At 50.3% G+C, this 22,176-nt stretch overlaps 1 protein-coding gene across 7 annotated transcripts in view; it reads right to left on the bottom strand.

The window, feature by feature from the left end:
* SYT2 (synaptotagmin 2) overlaps positions 1–22,176 on the bottom strand; it is a 204,312-nt gene that overhangs the window by 93,303 nt on the left and 88,833 nt on the right. Inside the window, exon 1 of one of the 7 annotated variants that reach the window (XM_008175325.4) lies at positions 11,451–11,529. The exons of 5 other annotated variants lie outside the window; for them this stretch is intronic. The gene's annotated coding sequence lies outside the window, so the exon portion shown is untranslated. Of the gene's footprint in view, positions 1–11,450; positions 11,530–22,176 lie in introns of those variants that run through there. One more of the 7 variants, XM_042842464.2, reaches the window with a different exon arrangement.

Raw genomic sequence — 22,176 nt, 5'->3', positions numbered from 1 at the left:
GGGCCAGAGGGCCACGGCCCACGTGAGTGGGAGGTGCCGCAGGGCAGGGAATTCAGAAGACGAGACATAAAGCTGGAGATTTGAAAGTTGGAAGGTTTGAAAGCTAGAAGCCTCTGGTAAGTGGCTGAGCCTTCATCAGTGGGCGGGGCATTCATACAGGCCAGGGCTTTATAAAGCAGCGCACAAGCGACCAGGGAGCTTTGCGACCAGGGGCTGCTAACAGGGAGTTTCACAAGGGAGTTTGGAAGGGGAGCAGGAAGGGGGCGAGGGTCCCTTGCCAGTTCCATCTGTTTTCTCGTGATTCCCCTTAATACCTATAAAGCAACTACATTCATAACTTTTTGCTTAAACAACCCTTTCAGCTGACAGGGGGCTGCAGACGGGAGTTTGACAGAGGGAGGCTTACGATGGTTAGGAAGACCCACAACACCTGTGCCAGCACTGCTACTGTCTCCTCCACCTGTGCCTGTAGCCAGACAGAGTGCCTAAGCATGGATGCCTCTACCCAGATCCTGGTGTGGTTTTGCAAAGACTGTAACTTGCAATTTCCACTTACTGATATCCAGGCTGGGGGGACCATCCAATGTGAGAGGTGCCTGCTGGTGGAATCTCTCAGGCAGCAGGTGGGAGAGCTACAGGAGGAGGTGGCTAGGTTGAGGAGCATCCGAATCCACGAGCAATTCCTCGACAGTGTCCATGTGGAGACAGCTGAGGTAGCTGTCCCAGTACACAGGACTGCTGATACACCACTGGTGGAGGAGGAGATGGCTCAGGGTGGACACTGGCAGCTGGTTACTTCTGGCAGCAGGCAGTGCTCCACCCCTGCTCCGAACACTCCTGCCGTGGTAATAGGTAATCGTTATGCTCTTCTTGATACAGGAAAGAAGGAATCACTCCCTACAGTAAAGGAGGAGAAGCCTCGTACCCCTAAGGCTGGAAAGTCTGCTGCCACCACTGCGAATAGGAAACGTAGGGTAGTGGTGGTCGGAGACTCTCTGCTGAGGGGGACGGAGGCGCCCATCTGTCGCCCTGACATTTCATCTCGGGAGGTATGCTGCCTGCCGGAGGCCCGTATCCGAGACGTTACGGAGGCATTGTCGAGGATTATCCAGCCCTCTGACTACTACCCCATGCTACTCATCCATGTGGGCACAAATGATACTGCATGGTGTGACACTGAGCGGATCAAGAGTGACTACAGGGCTCTGGGAGTACGGGTGAAGGAGTTTGGAGCGCAGGTGGTATTCTCTTCAGTTCTTCCTGTCAAAGGTAGGGGCCCGGGCAGAGACAGATGCATCATGGAGGTGAATGCCTGGCTGCGAAGATGGTGTCGCCAGGAGGGCTTTGGCTTCCTAGACCACGGGATGCTATTTGAGGAAGGACTGCTAGGCAGAGATGGCGTTCACCTTTCGAGGAGAGGAAAGACCCTATTCGGACACAGACTGGCTAACCTAGTGAGGAGGGCTTTAAACTAGGTTCGACGGGGACAGGTGAGCAAAGCCCACAGGTAAGTGGGGAACATGGAGACCGGGGAGATGGGTCGGAAACAAGAGGGAGTGTGGGCTATATTGGCAGAGAGAAAGGAGAGTCAGGACAAAACTGGGAGGAAAGATCAAACCAGTATCTTAGATGCCTATATACAAATGCGAGAAGTATGGGGAATAAGCAGGAAGAACTGGAAGTGCTAATAAATTAATACAACTATGACATTGTTGGCATCACTGAAACTTGGTGGGATAATACACATGATTGGAATGTTGGTGTGGATGGGTACAGCTTGCTCAGGAAGGATAGACAGGGGAAAAAGGGAGGAGGTGTTGCCTTATATATTAAAAATGTACACACTTGGACTGAGGTAGAGATGGACATAGGAGACGGAAGTGTTGAGAGTCTCTGGGTTAGGCTTAAAGGGGCAAAAAACAAGGGAGATGTCATGCTAGGAGTCTACTACAGGCCACCTAACCAGGTGGAAGAGGTGGATGAGGCTTTTTTCAAGCAACTAACAAAATCATCCAAAGCCCAAGATTTGGTGGTGATGGGGGACTTCAACTATCCGGATATATGTTGGGAAAATAACACAGCGGGGCACAGACTATCCAACAAATTCTTGGACTGCATTGGAGACAACTTTTTATTTCAGAAGGTTGAAAAAGCTACTAGGGGGGAAGCTGTTCTAGACTTGATTTTAACAAATAGGGAGGAACTCGTTGAGAATGTGAAAGTAGAAGGCAGCCTGGGTGAAAGTGATCATGAAATCATAGAGTTTGCAATTCTAACGAAGGGTAGAAGGGAGAACAGCAAAATAGAGACAATGGATTTCAGGAAGGCAGATTTTGGGAAGCTCAGAGAGCTGATAGGTAAGGTCCCATGGGAATCAAGACTGAGGGGAAAAACAACTGAGGAGAGTTGGCAGTTTTTCAAAGGGACACTATTAAGGGCCCAAAAGCAAGCTATTCCGCTGGTTAGGAAAGATAGAAAATGTGGCAAAAGACCACCTTGGCTTAACCACGAGATCTTGCACGATCTAAAAAATAAAAAGGAGTCATATAAAAAATGGAAACTAGGACAGATTACAAAGGATGAATATAGGCAAACAACACAGGAATGCAGGGGCAAGATTAGAAAGGCAAAGGCACAAAATGAGCTCAAACTAGCTACGGGAATAAAAGGAAACAAGAAGACTTTTTATCAATACATTAGAAGCAAGAGGAAGACCAAAGACAGGGTAGGCCCACTGCTTAGTGAAGAGGGAGAAACAGTAACAGGAAACTTGGAAATGGCAGAGATGCTTAATGACTTCTTTGTTTCGGTCTTCACCGAGAAGTCTGAAGCAATGCCTAACATAGTGAATGCTAATGGGAAGGGGGTAGGTTTAGCGGATAAAATAAAAAAAGAACAAGTTAAAAATCACTTAGAAAAGTTAGATGCCTGCAAGTCACCCGGGCCTGAAGAAATGCATCCTAGAATACTCAAGGAGCTAATAGAGGAGGTATCTGAGCCTCTAGCTATTATCTTTGGAAAGTCATGGGAGACGGGAGAGATTCCAGAAGACTGGAAAAGGGCAAATATAGTGCCCATCTATAAAAAGGGAAATAAAAACAACCCAGGTAACTACAGACCAGTTAGTTTAACTTCTGTGCCAGGGAAGATAATGGAGCAAGTAATTAAGGAAATCATCTGCAAACACTTGGAAGGTGGTAAGGTGATAGGGAACAGCCAGCATGGATTTGTGAAGAACAAATCATGTCAAACCAATCTGATAGCTTTCTTTGATAGAATAACGAGCCTTGTGGATAAGGGTGAAGCGGTGGATGTGGTATACCTAGACTTTAGTAAGGCATTTGATACGGTCTCGCATGATATTCTTATCGATAAACTAGGCAAATACAAATTAGATGGGGCTACTATAAGGTGGGTGCATAACTGGCTGGATAACCGTACTCAGAGAGTTGTTATTAATGGTTCCCAATCCTGCTGGAAAGGCGTAACGAGTGGGGTTCCGCAGGGGTCTGTTTTGGACCGGCTCTGTTCAATATCTTCATCAACGACTTAGATATTGGCATAGAAAGTACGCTTATTAAGTTTGCGGATGATACCAAACTGGGAGGGGTTGCAACTACTTTGGAGGACAGGGTCATAATTCAAAATGATCTGGACAAATTGGAGAAATGGTCTGAGTTAAACAGGATGAAGTTTAACAAAGACAAATGCAAAGTGCTCCACTTAGGAAGGAAAAATCAATTTCACACATACAGAATGGGAAAAGACTGTCTAGGAAGGAGTACGGCAGAAAGGGATCTAGGGGTTATAGTGGACCACAAGCTAAATATGAGTCAACAGTGTGATGCTGTTGCAAAAAAAGCAAACATGATTCTGGGATGCATTAACAGGTGTGTTGTGAGCAAGACACGAGAAGTCATTCTTCCGCTCTACTCTGCTCTGGTTAGGCCTCAGCTGGAGTATTGTGTCCAGTTCTGGGCGCCGCATTTTAAAAAAGATGTGGAGAAATTGGAAAGGGTCCAAAGAAGAGCAACAAGAATGATTAAAGGTCTTGAGAACATGACCTATGAAGGAAGGCTGAAAGAACTGGGTTTGTTTAGTTTGGAGAAGAGAAGACTGAGAGGAGACATGATAGCAGTTTTCAGGTATCTAAAAGGGTGTCATGAGGAGGAGGGAGAGAACTTGTTCACCTTAGCCTCCAAGGATAGAACCAGAAACAATGGGTTTAAACTGCAGCAAGGGAGGTCTAGGTTGGACATTAGGAAAAAGTTCCTAACTGTCAGGGTGGTTAAACACTGGAACAAATTGCCTAGGGAGGTTGTGGAATCTCCGTCTCTGGAGATATTTAAGAGTAGGTTAGATAAATGTCTATCAGGGATGGTCTAGACAGTATTTGGTCCTGCCATGCGGGCAGGGGACTGGACTCGATGACCTCTCGAGGTCCCTTCCAGTCCTATAATCTATGATTCTATGATTCTATGATTCTAAGATGAGGAGGAGGACAGAGAAAAGAGAAACAAAGAGCAAGGACAGTGCTAGTGGCGAGACTTTTCCCCCACTGAATGATGATGAATGTGAGTAACAAATGCTTATGAGAATGAAGGACTTGGTCCTGCCATTGATTTGAATGGGAATGGGATGAGGCCCTAAACATTTAGTTACTACATAGAGGCCAGATTCCCACTTTGATCTCTAGGCAAACATTCCAAGGTCAGTGGAAGTTCTGACCTGAACTCAGGTGAGCATTCAGTCCCACCTGCACCTGCTGTCCCACGGGCCAGAATGATAAATGCCAGCCAATCCTTCCCATCAGCAATTTGACAGGCCTTCCTCTAACGCAGGGGTCGGCAACCTTTTGGAAGTGGTGTGCCGAGTCTTCATTTATTCACTCTAATTTAAGGTTTCGCGTGCCAGTAATACATTTTAACATTTTTAGAAGGTCTCTTTCTATAAGTCTATAATATATAACTAAACTATTGTTGTATGTAAAGTAAATAAGGTTTTTTAAATGTTTAAGAAGCTTCATTTAAAATTAAATTAAAATAAAGAGCCCCCCGGACTGGTGGCCAGGACCCAGGCAGTGTGAGTGCCATTGAAAATAAGCTTGTGTGCCGCCTTCGGCACTCGTGCCATAGGTTGCCTGCCCCTGCCCTAACGCCTTGTCTCGCGAAGCTGCCTTGGAAATCTCGGGAGACCAGACTAGAAACTCCTGAGATTTGTGCAATATTCTGCTTCTGAGCTCCCCTTTCATTGTGGGTCAGGCTGTGCGCTCTCGGCTGAAAATACAACAGTACAAAGACATGCAACAAAAATGAGAAATAATCGCCTGGGAGGAAGGGAGAAATTAACCCAAGAAACTCTAGAATGTTTGGCTCTGGTCTGAGGTTTGACCTAAAGTCTGGGATGCAGAGGAGGAGTTCTCAAGAGGCAGTTGGGTCTAGTGGTTTAAACAACAGACCTGGGAATTCTTCTCCTGACTATCACAGTGTAACTGGACTGGTCACTTCTCCCTGTGCCTGTTTCCTCCATGGCAAAATAGAGACAGTGATACTTACCTACCTCCCAGGGGGGCCGTGAGGGTAAGTGAAGGTTTATCGAGCACTTTCGTGAACAGATTAAGCGCTACAGAAGTGCTAAATTCTGGCTCAGACTGCAGCTGGAAGCACATGTAAGAGATCAGAATCTCTTTCTGGGTCACTATCATATTATCATTGTACCTCTCAGTGCCTCCGTCCAGGACTTTGTGCCATCGCAAAGGGATCTTAGCTCACCAACAAAGATTTCCCTGTTGTTCCTGAGTCTCTGGCTTGAGCTGCGTGGGGTGGTCTGCTTTGCTAGGTCTGCTCAGTCCCTGGCGAGCCCCCTCTGTAGCGTCCTGGATGAAGGAGTCATGATGGCTGTTTAGCTCTAAGCAGGGTGTGAGTGTTTGGCTTGCTCTAAATTCACTCCAGCTGTGGTTTTCCCAGTGTAATCCAGATACTGTATACCACTTGCGCTTCTCGCCCATGTTATTTACTGCAAAGTACCAGATGGGCTAAGAGACAAACTTGGGTTCTGATCCACAGGGCTGGCTCCAGGCACCAGCAAAGGAAGCAGGTGCTTGGGGCGGCCAATAGAAAGGGGTGGCACGTCCGGGTCTTCGGTGGCAATTCGGCGGCGGGTCCCTCACTCCCTCTCGAGCATGGTAGAGCTGCGGCCGAAGTGCCGCCGATCGTGGCTTTTTTTTGTTTTTGGTTTTGTTTTGTTTGGCTTCGCCGCTTGGGGTAACAAAAAAGCTGGAGCCGGCCCTGCTGATCCAGATCTGGGTATATTCAGATGGTGGGGGGAGACCATTCTGTTGGGTCCTTTACAAAAGCAGGAGTAAGCCGTAAAATTCCAATCCACCACTGGGTTCCAAAGCCGCCCGTTCCTCCTCCACGCTCAGAGTCTGGGGGTGTTTATATCCGGCGCCTCTCTTCTGGTGACCTTAGGAGATCCTTCGGCTGCATGGCCCCCATGAAACAGAAACTGATGTGGTCGCTGGGGTGCAGCAGAGGCTGCGGCTGACTTCTAATGACCAGCTGCGCATCCCCCCAGGAGGGCAGCAGCAATAGGCTGTTCCTGGGTGGAAGCTGTAAACACCGGAAGAGCCACTGCTTTGCAGAGACAGCCAGAGAAAAAAGAGTGGACCTCTAGTCGAGCTTCCAATTGACCCTTTACTGCAGGTCACCATGTCTGCAGCAGTGTCTGTCTGGCTTTAAAATCACTTGAGAGACTTAGTACAGGATTTGAACCCACAGCCCCAGCACACTACCACCCATACTACCGCTGACTGCCCTCTTGTTGTGTGCGAGAACCCTCCCGTCTAAGTACCTGCCTCCTGCCACATATATTTGCCATCCTCCTGGTGCATGACTGAGTCTGCTCCACATTAACTTCCCCTACCCACTCTGTGAGCTGCCCACCCAATATGCTAATAAGCCTCCTCCTCTGCAGACCTGAGCCCGTCCTGCTTTGAGTCCCTTTCAGTGGTGTATCAGAGCCCAATCCCAGCAAAACCAACTGCACGTTCACGCCTCTCCTTCCAATGTGCCTGAGGGCAGTCCTGACTGCACTTCCCAGTCCTCTCTGTGGATTCCAAACCCTGCTGCACCCTGGGTTATCAGCAGATCTGCTGGAAAATCAGAATCCCCATGCCATGGAAAATTCTGATATTTCAGCAAACTATCAACATTTTTTTGTGATATGATGAAATGAAACATTTTGACCTTTCTGATCAAAAGGAAACATTTCAACATTCCCAGAATGAAATATTTGGCTTCAGGTTAGTTTCACATTCATCTGGGTCATGGTCCCCTCACCAAGCTACTGCATCACCCTACCAAATTCACAGTCCATTGTGGTCAATTTCATGGTCATAAGATTTAAAAAATCGTAAATTTCACGATTTCAGAAATTTAAATCTGAAATGTCACAGTGTTGTTACTGTAGGGGTCCTGACCCAGCTCTGAAGGCAGCAGCACAGAAGTAAGGATGGAATGGTATCTGTGCTGATGTTAGAATCATAGAATATCAGGGTTGGAAGAGACCTCAGGAGGTCATCTAGTCCAAGCCCCTGCTCAAAGCAGGACCAACACCTGGCGGGGTGCTGCCTTCAGAGCTGGGCGCCTGGCCAGCAGCTGCCGTTCCCTGGCCTCCCAGCTCTGAAGGCAGTGCAGAAGTAAGAGTGGCAATATTGTGACTCCCCCTGCCCAACACGACCCTATTTTGAGTCGGGCCCCCCAATTTGAGAAACGCTGGTCTCCCCTCTGAAAGCTGTACAGTATAAGGTAAAAATACACGAAAGACCAGATTTCACAGAGGAGATCAGATTTCACAGTCCGTGACGCATTTTTCACTGCCGCGAATTTGGTAAGGCCCTACTCATGGAAGTTGAAGTTTGCATGCCTCAAGCTCCCATGTTCCTCTATGGGCAGGAATCTCTGTTCGAACTACATCTTCCATGATGCACCGCGTTGATTCAACCAGAGGCAAGATTGTGGTGCATCATTGGAGATGTAGTCCAGCCAGGTAGCCTGACCCATAAAGGAGAATGGAGACAAGAGGCACTCAGACTACAGTTCTCAGAAAGTATCATGGCAGCTCAGGCAAACACAGGTTAATGTCAAACTGATATGAAATTAAATGTTTCGATTCGGTTCGACAAACCAAAGTCTTTCGATCCGGTTGACCCAACCTGAAACAAAATATTTTGTTCAGATTTTCCCAACAGACAATTGAATAATTTTGACAAAATTGAAATTTGCCTGCAGAAAATTTTAACTTTGTGGAAACTGTATTTTTTGTTGAAAAAACATTTTGATGGAAAATTCCCAATCAATGTTTAGACAGGTGCCTGAACCTTTGCCTTTCCAATAGACAAAAAGTGACCAATGACACTTGCACCAAACATACCTGATAACCCAGCAGGCTTGGCTGGCTCCAGCCCTAACACAGGACCTCAAAGACCGCCCCCCCATTCACCTCTCAGGCTGCACCCCATTCACCTCACTTTGCCTCTGTGTCCCACTGCTGATGTTCTAAAAGGACTTCCTCCCGCCTCCTGTCCCCAGTTTTAGTGGAATACTGGATTCTTCTTCACTTCCTATCTCAAACTGTAGAGTAGTGTGCTATTGAAAAGAAGCCGTGTCCCACCTCAAAGGTGGCTGCATGTCAGTGGTAGGTGACGTGACCCATTTGTCAGTAGAGGATGCTCAAAGTATGTGGGGAGAGCACTGCCTACCCCATTTTGAATCACGTGATCCTGCTGTATATTGGCATAGGGTACAAAGTGGCTGTGAGTATCAGACACCAAGGTCTGGTGAACCACGCTGGGATCTTCCAGGGGGAAGATGCCAGAGCAATATAGATTTAAATGATTGCTGTAAATAATAATAATATAATTAAATCTTAGCTCTTATATAACACTTTTCATCAGTAGATTTCAAAGTGCTTTACAAAGGAGGTCAGTGTCATTATCCCCATTTTACATCTGAGGAAACTGAGGCACAGGGAGGTGACATGACTTGCCCAAGGTCACCCAGCAGGTCAGTGGCAGAGCTGGAAATAGCTATGACTCCTGAGTCCCCGTCCAGTCCTCTATCCACTAGGCCATAAATATAATCAATGTTTCCTTAGGATGACACTATGTCTCCCTCCTTAGTGGTGGCCGGGCCACATGAAGGTTGAGGAGTCTGCTACAACTTTCAAGCTCCAAGGGATCTTTTAGCTCAGGTGGTAGAGGCTCATGGTTATACAGTCAGAGGTCTCAGGTTCGACTCTGCTGCTAATGCCCCAACAAAGGGCATCATGTTACTTGAGAGCCGAGAGAGGGGCTGGATCTCACCGACCACGGCATAAATCCAGAGGTAACCGCATTGAAACCAGGGCAGTTTTTCTGGATTTACACCAGGGTGAATGAGATCAGAATCTGGTCGGAGGGGAAAGGCAGGTGGAGGTAAGGAGGCAAAAATGGAACATGGGACAGCGCAAGAGGCAATGACAGAAGGGCACTGAGTACATGGAGACCCCACTGTACCCTCAATCAGGTCACAACCCTACAGTGAACACCACTAGACCTCCCTCTTCCCTGGCACCCTCTCTCTGGCCCTAGCTGCCTCCCATCAGCCTGATCTAACTGTGAGGCCACTGGGTCCCTCTGAACTGGGACTGTCTGTCCTCTAGGGGGCATTGCACAGCTTTGAAGGGGGGTGCTTGGCACAGCCAGGCCCACTGCTCTCACCTCCAGCAGGAAAGGAGGGAGCTGTGCTCCCCCTTAGAGATTCCTGTTGCCTGGTCGGGGGCAGTGGGGCTGCAGCAGGGGTAACAGGCTGTGTGTGGTGGGTAGGGGTATCGTGGGGGGGGGGGGAGTCCAGAGGTTACGAAGGAGAAATGGGGGCTGATGGGGAGATAGGTAGAGAAGAGCCCAAAAGTGTGGGAGGGTAGGATAAACTGAAGACAAGCCTCACCGCGGGAGTGTGGACTGGTGATTAAATCAGGGGACGGCACTATTCCTGTCTCTGATACTGAGTTGCTCTGAGATGTTGGGTAAAGCCCTTCGATGCCTCAGTTTCCCCATCTGTAATATGGGGGGAGGGAGAATCCCTGGGGACCTGCAAGGCTGGATTCGTTAAAACTTGTAAAGAAAGGATGGCTCAGTAGCTAGGTCCCTAGCCTGGGACCCAGCGGATCTCACTTCTCTACTCTGCAACAGACTCATTGTGTGACCTTGGTCAAGTCTCTTGTGGGTATGTCTGCAAAAAACAAAAACAAAGCAAAACAACCCAGGGCAGTGAGTCCCGGGGCCAGGTCTACAGACTCGGGCTCATGCCATGGCACTGAAACAAAAGCAGCAGAGTCATTCCCGCTGGAGCTGGAGCCAGAGCCCAGCTCTGAGACTCGCTGCCGTGGGTGTTTTCTTGCAGCACAGATGTACCCTTAGTCTTGTTGGGCCTCAGGCCCCCCCCCATGTGTAAAATGGGCCATGGCACTGCTGGACTTCCCAGGAAAAATGCACTAATGATCGCCAGGTGCTCCGATGGCTCCAGCGTCGGGGGCCAGGGAAGTGCCATGGGGAGACAGAAAGATTCAGGGGGACGTGGTTTTTATTTCAATGCAAGGGATACTCAGCAGTAGCCTGTCAACGGCTTCTGGCTGGGGGGGGGGTGCTGGCCCAAAGCTCTTCCCCTGCCACTGGGTCACCCCCCAAGGGAAACGTCCAGGATCCCTTATCCACAGCCCAGCTCAGCAGCTACACGCTGCCTCTGACCGCAGCCGTCAGGACAAAGCGCTGGAAGCACCCATCCGACAGGGGCAGATGGGGGCAGAAAGACCCTGGCTCCCAGCCTGCCCTTTGCCAGGGGCTGTTCGCCTTGGCTGGGGGAGCCAGGTGCGGATGGGACTCACCCCAGGGGCTGGTGCAGGACCAGGGGTGGTTCCAACTTCAGTTGAATTGGGGAGTGGGGGGAGGGGACAGGGGCAGAGCGGAGCCCCCAGTGAGCATTAGGGGCCAGGTTACCCTGCTGTAAATCCGGACTAATTCCACTGACTTGCTCCCGCCCCAGGCAGCCTCCGCTGGCCGGGATCGCCCCTGCCGCTGGGCTGGCGGCTCTGGAGCTAAAGCTGCGCCGGGCAGCCCCCTCCCGAGCCCAGGTTGGACAGGGCAGAACTGCCCCGCGGCCGGGCACCCCCCGTCCCGTCCCAGGAGAGCACCCCGGGGCCGGGAGCCCCGCAGCGCCTGATGCTCTCAAACTTCCACTGCAGCCCGTGCCCCGGCATCAGCCCCACGGCGTGACACTCCCCATGCCCCGGGGGGCAGGAGCCCCCGCCTCCCCCAGCTGGCTGCACTTCACGGGGGGGCTTCCCCGGCCGGACCCCCCCTTCCCGGACAGCAGGCAAGCGCAGCGCTCTCATGCTCGGTGGGCCCGGCTTACCGGGCAGGTGCCGCGGCCGCTGCCTTCCGGAGCACTGCGGGACTTGGGCTCCAGCGCCCGGCCAGCCCGCCGATGAATCGCCCCCCCGCCTCCTCCCTGCTCTGCGGTAGCGCGAACACCGCTCGCCCCTGCGCTCGCTCTCCATTGTGATGCCTCTCACATCCCGCTGCATCGGCTCCCGCGTGCGTCCTGCACCCCGCGCGGGGCGGCACTCTGCCGGGGGGGGGGGGAGCCCCTGAACTTTCTGCAGCCTGGGATGCAGCCGGACCCCTCCAGCCTCCCGGCTGCTGCAACTCCCTGGGAGAGGGACAAATGCTACAGGGTCAGCCCTCAGCACTTGCCCCCTGCAAGGACACTGCACGGGCTGGACTGGGGTCCCTGCTTGTGTGCATGCGTATGTCTCTGAGCATGGGAGCGTGGTGGCTATGCATGCATGCACAGGCGTGTAGGGTGCATGTCACTATGTTCACACGTGTGCATGTCTGTTGGGAGGGGTGTATGGCACCATGTGTACTTTTGTGAATGCCTGTCTGTGTGCCCATACTTTGGTGCATGTGTGAGCAGGTCAGCATGTGTGCCTGTGTACATGGCAACAGGGGGCTCTTGCTGCAGAGACAAACTTGCATTTTCCTCTATTTGTAATGCTACTAAATAGACTGGATTTAATTTCCTGCCGAGGCCCGGGCAATTACACCAGCAGTTACTCGGGCCCTGGAGTTTTTACTCTAGATTTTTTTCCCATGATGTTGTTTTAGGAAGGAACCCGCTTCCCTTCTGCCTGAGGCTTTGCACATGCACACAGTCTTAGCCCCGGTTTTGTTCTCAGGGAGATGAGGGGCAGAGCAGAGCTGTACTATTGGGGGCGGGGTGTGTGTGTGGGGGAGATAAAGCTCTTTAGAGAAGATTCAGGGTGGAGGGGATTCAGTGAGTCCTAGATTGGAAGGCCCAAAGGAATCATTCTGCTCGTCTAGTCTCACCCCTTACATAACAGGCTGGAGAACTGCACCAGGAATTCCTACAGCCCGTGCTTAGAGTGGTCAGAGAAAGCACAGGGGGGAGGAGAGGACTATCCTAACTTGGCAGCAGCAGCTTTGGTAAAACACTGCTTAAAGCTGCCCTGGCTTAATTTTTTTTTTTTTTTTTTTTTTTGGCTAGGGCTGCAGGCCCCCTTAAGCACTGCCTCCCATCAAGCCCATCACTGGTGGCGGAGCTACAGCACGTTTTTTATTTTTTTAAATAGAGACACCCAAGCTTGATTTGCAGACTTCAGGCACTGGAGTACACAGGTACATCATTCCAAGGGTTCATTCCCCTCCTTGTTAAACTTATGCACCTTATTTTGAGCCTCAGTATTTCCAGGGGCTACGGAGGAGAGGTTTGGGGTGCAGGCTGCCTGGTGTCTGCAGGGGGGAAGAGGACTTCCCCAAGGGCAGCCCAGGGCCAGGTGCCTCTCCCCACCTGTGCCGCCCTTGATAGCCTGCTGTGCAGCCACCCAGCTTAGAGGGAACTTAGGTCAGCACTGGAGGGTAGATTAGAGGGAAAAGGGAAAAAATAAGCCTTCCTTGCCCCCCTATCCCCCAATTTGCCTCTTCCATCTAAACACAGGGGGAGAGCTGGAGGGAGTTTAAATGAAGCATTTCCCCATCCTTCAGTTCGCCCACTAAGCAGGGGCACAGACTGGATGCCTCTCCTGGTGCTGCACTTGATGGCTCCCGCCCTCATCTGGGGCTCAGGAGTACGCTGCAGCCAGGAGCTCAGGGTGAGCACTGTGCTGGGAGTCACGACCAGCCTTTAGAAGACGGGACAGTCTGTTCCAATCTTCCTCCCTGTCAAGGCAGCCGTGTTAGATTGATTTCTGGAAATAATTTATAATGCAATAAGGAAGAAACCCCATAGCTAATGTGATAAGGAAGCTGGAGGAGGCCATAAAGCTGCCTTGGTGCAGCTAGACGGCTACAGGAGCATGGGCAGCTGCAAATTGCCATTGATTTTGATCCTACATCAACTCATTGATTCTATCCAGGGCCTGTCACGCTAGCCCAGGCAGAGGCAGGGATTCCTCCATCAAGCCTTTGCATTTTGATCTCCTGAGCCCAGGCCAGAAAGCTGATGGGGAGCAATTCAAATCCTCGGTCAGTTAGAGGTCATTTCTTTTGGCAGCAGTGGGCTGCTTAACTGCTCGTTGCCTCAGTATCCCCATCTGTGAAAGAGGATCTTAGGATCTGGCTTATGATTTAGATTGTGGTGATGCCTAGAGGTAGCTCCATAATATCTGCAAAGTGCTTGCAAAATACTAGTTAGACCACCTCTTCCACGGCCTGGCCTAAGAATGGGTGAATTGCCCCTGCTAGCCCTTTGCTTACTCTACTAAGCTAGTTGGCTGGCTTTCGAGGAGTCACCCACTCCCTACTCTTCCAGGGGGAGAATACCATTTCACAAGACCATGTTGCATTTTGGACCACACGCCGCTTTTGACGTTGTCCCCGTGGTGGTGGAGAAAATCTACTTCAAATTTTCCATCAGACAATTGGGAAATATCTCACACATAAAATTGCTGCTGCTTTGCAAACTCGACCGCGGGCAAACATCAGCAGGAAAGCTGCCTGGAGCACCTTGCTCGTGCAGCTCTGTTGGTGAGGTGTTGCTGGTGGACATTCGGCAAGGGTTCAGAGGGCTTTGTCTTACCCCTGCTAACACAGTGTAGCCCCCTCGACTGGCAGGACCATGCAAAGTACTGTAGTTGATGAATCCACTAGCAAATACCTGGGGAGTTTAGCTCAAGCAGGAGACACTTTTCGAGCGAGAGATGATGGGTTCAGCCCCTGCAGCAGACGGTCCATTTAACATCTTGTTATGCTTGGAAGGAAGAGTTTTCTACTATCACAATAGTCCAGTCATGCTACACATCCTGTGTTTTCTAGTTCTCTTCTCCTCCGTCTCCAGCCTCAGTGCCTTCAGGTACCCACTCCAGCATCCCTCTAAACAAACAGCATGGGGGCAGGATGGTTTCAGCAGGTCAGTGGCAGGTTTGTGTGCATCACTCTTTATCCTTCCAGGAGCCATAAAAGATGGGGTAGGAGTGAGCAAGTAAGTCAGGTGCTCCTATTCCCCCTTTCCAAGGGGACATCCAATAAAAAATAAAAGGGAAACTAATCAAAGGGAACCTAGTTTTGCGCAACACAATTAACTGGTGGAACTTTGCACCACAAGTATCAGTGAAGCCAAGAACTCAGTAATATGAAGAAAAAGAAGAAAAAAGACAGATACGCACATGAGTAATGAGAAGATCCACAGTTACAGTAGAGAGAGAAATAATACAAGGGATTAAACTCCAACTTCAGGGCACTACCTGGCAGAGGTTAAGAAGAAGCTTCATTTTAGCTGCAGGGGGAAGCACAGATGTGTCCTGACCTAACGCAGGCCAGGGCTTTGTGGTTCTTCCACAGTCTGCCGCAGAGGGTTTTTATTACTGAGCATATTTTGGATGTGTTCTTCTTGCAGGGGTTTACTCTATGCACACCGCTCACCTCACTTGCCTCTGCGGGAGCTGGCCAGGGCACTGCAATTTTGGATGTGGGTTTGAAGTTACCGGGAAGGAAAGAGGTGGGCTCCTGTACCTGTTAGAATGGTTCCTGGTAAATTACGTCACTCTTACATCTCTGCAACACGCCCTGAAGCTCTAACCTAACCCCAGCACATCGGAAGCACCAGCGCAGCTCATTGGGCAAGAACACATTTGCCTCTGGTGCCCTGGGGGCATATTCTTTTGAAGAAGTTACAATCCTTCCAAACCAGATCTCGGTTTTAAAGCAGGTCCTTCACTTTAACGTGTTCTCTCTACCAGGTTTGTGCCAATGCCCAAAGCCAATGATTTCCCCTATTCCTTTCGGCACCACTGCAGAGATGCAGGATGGAATCAGATGTATCCCCAGTCGCACCTTAGTTTTTAGCGCCTACCACCTTGTACAGAGATCTTGTTGGCTCTTCCAAGCCGAGCAGCCAAGCCGTGGAGTTGGATGGAAGATCTCCCTAAAGAGCAAAGATGGCAGCATTGCTTCGGTAGGAGGCACTCAGTATTGAATCAGTGCACCAACATGGTGGTCAGGGCTGTGCCCCTGCCGGCGCCAGCTTGGCGAGATAGATAGCGAAACCAAACTCCCAGCTGCTGTGCTTGCTACAAGCACATAGTGATGAACGAGGGCATTAGCCCTGATCTCCTGGGCTAATGAATTGCAACCAGTGTCCTTAAATTCCTCCTGGAGCACCACTTCTCCCCCCCCCCCACCTTCCTGTCCTAAAAACTCATGCTATCATTTACATAAGCACCCTCTGTTTTGCGGGGGTCAACATTGTTAGGTGTTCAGTCTGAGACACGTGGAGGCAGATATCCCTACGTGCTCAGCACCCAGCAGCCCCAAGTGAGACACAGGCTGTCACCTTCCCCACCCGTGCCACAGGGAGAATCATTCTTCCTTTCTCTGGTCTATTTAGCCTATGAGCTCTTTGGAGCTGGGAGGAGTCTCACTCTGGGTCTGTGCAGTGCCCAGCCCAGCCAGGTCCAACACCCTAATGCACTGAACACTGACTTTCTGGGAGCTGAGGATCATAGGACACTGATCTTGGATTGACTCCAGCCCCTTGCTGCATTTTGGGGTCTCCAAAGAACCTAGGCACCATAGAAGCTATTGCATTAGGTCTGGTTTGGATTGCGGGCTCGAGTTCCATGTTACCACTCTGCAAAAGCTGCGAAAAAAACCTGAACTGGCCTCAGTGTCACAGGAAACTGGGCTCAAAACCCCTGAGCCTGCCTGGCCTGAGCTCAAACAGAAACCCCGGTGCAAGTGAGAGCCATGCAGTTCGTACCGATATTCTGCACAGCTCCACCCGTGTCTTTCTATTGCCAAACACTGAGGCACAATGCTCTGCTTCAATTACCAGACCCCAGTTCCTTCCCAGAGCCTGGACCCCGAGGCCCCTGCTCACACACCCCTCCGAGAGCCAGAAATAGGACCCAGGGTCTCCAACCCCCACTCTGTCAGTCCTGCTCTGATCAGTGGCACACACTGTCTCTCTGAGCTTTGATGTGCCATGTACATCACGGCACCTATTGGAAACCAGCTGCTGCATGGGAATTGATTTTCCAAGGCAGGTGCTGATGAATGCCAACATGGCAAGGGCTTGCAGCCCGGTGGGGAGATGGGAGAGCTGTGAGAAAGGATCTTCACAGGGCCAGCCTCCTGATTCATCGCACAGCTGATTGCTTGGAGACAAGAACATGCAAGGTAGCTCCAGCCCAGCCATGCCAGGCTCAGGAAATGGCTAACTTCCTAATTAGAAAACACCCAAAGCATCTCTCATTCTCCCCACTGAGCCGGGGAAAGAAATTGATTGCAGGCTATTTTTGACTCTGATTACAACGGGGCAGCCCAGTTCCAGTGCTTGATGGGAGTCACTCAGGGCTGGCTCCCTTCCCTTTCTTCTGCTGATGATTAAATAATCCCAGTCAGCGCTGGCGCTGTTGGATTCTGGCTTGAGCTTGTGCTGGGGACCGAGCAGCAGCCACAGCAGGGGATCCCTCACTCACAAAAGGGGTTTAAGGAATAACTCCTCCCAGGGCAGATTATTGCTGGGTCCTCATCAGGACAGTTTTTTTGCATGTTCCCCCAAGGTAGGTAGTGCTGGTCACTATCAGAGCTGTGACACTAGGCTAGATGGCCGGTCTGATTGCCTGGGTCGTGCTGTAGATATTTTGAGGTACATCATTCAACATGGTTTGCAGTGGATTCGCCATAGCGCGTCTAGAATATGCTCTCTCCTTTCACAGCTTTGTCCTGACCTCAGTAAGCCATGTTGTAGAGAGATGTTTGGGATGGGATCAGGGACAAAGATTTCCCCACACACACACACACACGACTCCAGAGGACTTCAGAGTCGAACGACACTAACTTCGGCTTCTGGCCAAAATTTCCACTGGCAGCGTGCCCCAGGTGCCCCAGAGGGAGAGGCCAAGACAGGCTGGGAGATGCTCAGTCTCTCCCATGTGTGAGCAGGATCTCACACCTCATTCTGGCCTCGTGGAGACAGAGCAGGGCAGGGCACTTGCAGGCAGGGTTTGGAAAGGACTATTGCTGCTCCTCTCTCCCACCCCCCTGTGCTCACCAAGAGTGGGGGAGGGGGTGGATACCAGGGGATGCCTACCATTGTCCGGAGCACTCTGCGCGGCAGCCAGCAGAGGGCACTCATGTAGAGCAGCCCAAGGGCCTCTTGCTCTTTCCTGTCCACAAAGCCCCTGCCATGGAGCAGGCGCCTGGCTGGACGCAAGGCAGCAGCATGGAGTTGCTTGCTCACTGATATGGGCACAGCTCTGGTCCAAACAGCCACGTTTATACCACTCCCCCCGCCAGGCCAGGCCTCACTCTGCTGCACTCAGGGAGCTTCTCAAACACAGGACACACTCAGCGAGCCCCACGAGAAAGCTACCCAGCTATTTAAAGGGATACTGCCCAATTCCTATGCATTGCAAGTAGCCTCAACCCCTCCTCTTTTTCCATTACTCCCCTTTTACACCAATCCCTGCTCTCCTCTGCCAGTTCATCCACCAGGCCCTGCCTTCCCTCGCATCTCTCGCCTGGCTGCTTGGTGGGAACATTGCCAAGCAGACTCCTGGGACACTGGCCATTGCTAGATGAGGACATAAGAACAGCCATACTGGGTCAGACCAATGGTCCATTTAGTCCAGTATTGTCTCCGACAGTGGCCAGTGCCAGGTGCTTCAGAGGGAATGAACAGAGCAGGGCAATTATGGAGTGATCTATCCCCCGTCATCCAGTCCCAATTTCTGGCATCAGATATTTAGGGACACCTAGAGCATGGAGTTGTGTCCCTGACCATCTTGGCTAATAGTCATCAATGAACCTATCTATGAATTTAGCTAAATTCTTTTTTGAACACATTTATACGTTTGGTCCTCAAGACATCTCATGGCAATGAGTTCCACAGGTTGCCGGTGCATTGTGTGAAGTACTTCCTTAGGATTGCTTCAAATCTGCCCCCTATTCATTTAATCAGGTGACCCCTAGTTCTTGTATTACATGAAGGGGTAAACAACACTTCCCCATTCATTGTCTCCACCCCAGTCAGGATTTTATAGACCTCTGTCCTATCCCCCAATAGTCTCTTTTCTAAGGCCAGGTCTACACTACCCCCCTAATTCGAACTAAGGTACGCAACTTCAGCTACGTGAATAACGTAGCTGAAGTTTGAAGTACCTTAGTTCGAACTTACCTTGGTCCACACTCGGCAGGCAGGCTCCCCCGTCGACTCCGCGGTACTCCTCTCGCCGAGCACCGCAGTCGACGGCGAGCACTTCCGGGTTCGACTTATCGCGTCCAGACTAGACGCGATAAGTCGAACCCAGAAGTTCGATCGCTCGCCGCCGAACTACCGGGTAAGTGTAGCCAAGGCCTAAGCTGAGCAGTCCCAGTCTTTCTAATCTTTCCTCATATGGAAGCTGTTCCATACCCCTAATCATTTTTGTTGCCCTCCTCTGCACCTTTTTAATTAATCCCAATACATCCTTTTTGAGATGGGGTGACCAGAACTGCATGCAGTATTTGAGGTGTGGGTGTACCATGGATTTATACTGAGGCATTATATGTTCTGCTTTATTATCTAACCCTTTCCTAATGGTTCCCAGTGTGCTGTTGGCACTTTCTGGCTGCCGATGCACATTGAGCACGTTTTCAGAGAACTAGCCACAATGACACCACGATCTCGGTCTTGAGCAGTAACAGCTGATGGTGATGGAGCACCAGCACCTCTCAATGTGAGGGTTTGCCCAGGAGGGCAAGTCCTTAGTGGCGGTGCTGCTTCCATGATGGAAACAAACATTTAGACGGTCAGGACAGAAACATGGGATCCCTTGAACAGCAGACCACAAAATGTAGGTCTATAGTAACAGCCTTTCCCCTCCTCTCGCACATTTCACCCAAGGAACTTTCAAATTGCTTTATGCACATTAATGAACTGAGCCTCGCAGCCCCCCTCTGAGCAAGGGAAGCATTAATAGCCCTAATTAGTGCCATTTATAAATGCATGGGATTGCTGCCATCTGCCACTAGGACTTTCCGGACTCGGGCACAGGCAGCAGTCTAGGCAGAATGGCTGTGGGGTTGGAAGCTGGGAGCGCTGTAGCTGAAACGCACTGCTAGTGCATGAGCTGAGTCCAGTCTGTTAGCTTGGAAGCAGGAGCAGTCTCATTGAAAGTCTATTAGGGGGTCTAACCACCCCTGGGAGACAGAGTTGGCCAGAGATAGTGCAAGTTACACCGGGCGATTGGCTAGCTGGGCATATGCTGCAGAAGAAGATGGGAAAACGCCTGCAGGCGTTTTTCCCACTTGCCTTCAGCCTTTACATGGATGCTTCCCAATTAACCATATCTGGAGCTACCCCATTGAGGTGCTGCTAGTAGCCACACCTAGAAGAGTTCCTTAAAAGGTAACCTGTAATGGGGGAAAAGTAGCCCTTTTAGCAGCTTTCTGAAGGAGGCCAGGAAGGTTTTTGGTTTCCAGTTACCTGCCTGACTTATCTTTAGAAACTCAGCTCTCATCAGCTGTGTTTTCCCTGGAAGATGCTGGACAGATGGAGACCTAGCATGGGTTCTGCCAAAGGGATACCAATCATGTGAGAGCTGATTAAATGAGAGGGGGAGTGATTTTTGTTCACACTGTTCAATGCTCTAGGCTATTGTTGGTTGTTTGCGTGTCCCTATTTAACTCCAATGCCCCCAGAACATTGTAAGAACAGAGGTCAGTGTTAAAGATTTGACACCCTTGCTCCTTTGAGTAAGGACTGCAAAAGTGCCTGACTCTGATCTGAGAACTCAAGGGGAAAACTCTCCCCTTCTTTTTCTTAAGCCTTGCAGGTCCTCTCATCTCAGAGAGCCAATGCCAGTTCTCCTCACACTTTGCTGTGATTAAGAGAGGGGCAGTGACTAATGAGGTATCACTGTTAATACTGTAGGGTGACCACACATACCCGTGATGGGTAGGTTAGAAAATGAAGCCAGACGGATGTGTAAACACCTACCACAGTCAGGTGCACATTCAGAGGTGGCCGCATTTTAGTGGTAGGTAAGTGATCCCCATTTACTATGCATGCACGCCCGCCCATCCACCCACCCCTTCCATATGAAACAAGCAGCACTTATGGTCTGTAGAGCCCATCCCTTTGTAAAAAAAAAACACCCTCCCATTTTACACATGGGGAAACTGAGGCACAGAGGCGTATGCAGGGTCACACAGGGAGTCTATGGCACAGGTGGAAATAGAACCCAGAGCTGACTCCTACGCCAGTGAATAGGAAACCGGCCTATGCTGCTCCAGATACTAATGATGCCATAACTACAGACTATGTCTAAAATCCACCCTGGGGGCTGGAGCCTGCTCCCATTCAGGGAAATGGGGGGGGGGAGCTCATTCAGGGGGATGAACCTGCTTTGTCTAGTTAGACTGTCAGCTCTTTGGGCCAGGGAGTGTCTCTCACTATGTGAATGTACAGACCCTAGCACAACAGGGCCTCAGAGCAGTGCCAGTAATAATATGGGCTGAGTGCAGGTTTGCCTGGCTGTCCTCTGGTCAAATGTCTCTCCCAAGGATACCCAGCGTTTCAAAATCCACATGGCGCTGCTGCTTTAAGAGTGCGCCACGCTGGCTCATTCACTCCCTCACCTCTGGCTGCCTCGCCCAGTGCCAAGCAGCAGAGCAAGGAATATTAATATGGCCTTGTGCCGCTCCCTCGCAGTGCTGGGATGGAGTTTACAGGGGAAATTAGAGTGACATTGTTGCAAATAATTGAGTGCCTTTCCTGAGATAGCTAATGCAGTGAGGCCTGGAGACTGTTTCTTAAATGGATGAGCTAATTAACTTAACTGATTGCTCCCACAGACTAATTTTTTTGCTGTCACGTACCCAACAAGCATGTTCTCTTTTTCAGTCACCTGCATGTTTGTTTCTCAGAGACTAACATCAGAAGGGACCATCATAATCATGTAGTCTGACCTCCTGCAGAAGGCCACAGAACCTCCCCCCCGCCCCCACTCCTGTAATAGACCCATAACCTCTGGCTGAGTTACTGAACTCCTCAAATCATGATTTAAAGACTTCAAGTTACAGAGACTCCGTCATTGACTAGTTTAAACCTGCAAGTGACCTGTGCCCCATGCTGCAAAGGAAGGGTTTCTGCCAATCTGACCCAGGGAAAAATTCCTTCCTGACCTCAAATATGGCGATCAGTTAGATCCTGAGCATGCCGTTGTAGCCAGTCTCATCATACCATCCCCTTCATAAGCTTATCAAGCTCAGTCTTGAAGCCAATTAGGTTTTTTTGCCTCTTCTGCTCCCTGTGGGGGGCTGATCCAGAACTTCACTCCTCTGATGGTTAGAAATCTTTGCTAATTTCAAGCCTAAACTTACTGATGGCCAATTTATATCCATTTGTTCACGTGTCCACATTGTCACTTAACTCCTCTCCCTCCCTGGTATTTATTCCTCCGACGTATTTATGGACAGCAATCACATCTCCCCTCAGCCTTCTGTTGGTTAGGCTAAACAAGTCAAGCTCTTTGAGTCTCGTCTCAGAAGGTAGGTTTTCCATTCCTTGGATCATCCTAGTAGCCCTTCTCTGCATCCGTTCTGGTTTGAAATTTACCTTTCTTAACCATGGGAGA

Source organism: Chrysemys picta, chromosome 4, assembly GCF_011386835.1.
Source record: "Chrysemys picta bellii isolate R12L10 chromosome 4, ASM1138683v2, whole genome shotgun sequence".
NCBI classification, from domain to species: Eukaryota; Metazoa; Chordata; order Testudines; family Emydidae; genus Chrysemys; species Chrysemys picta.
The sequence above is the reverse complement of the archived record's forward strand: the minus strand, read 5'-3'. Positions and strand labels throughout refer to the sequence as shown.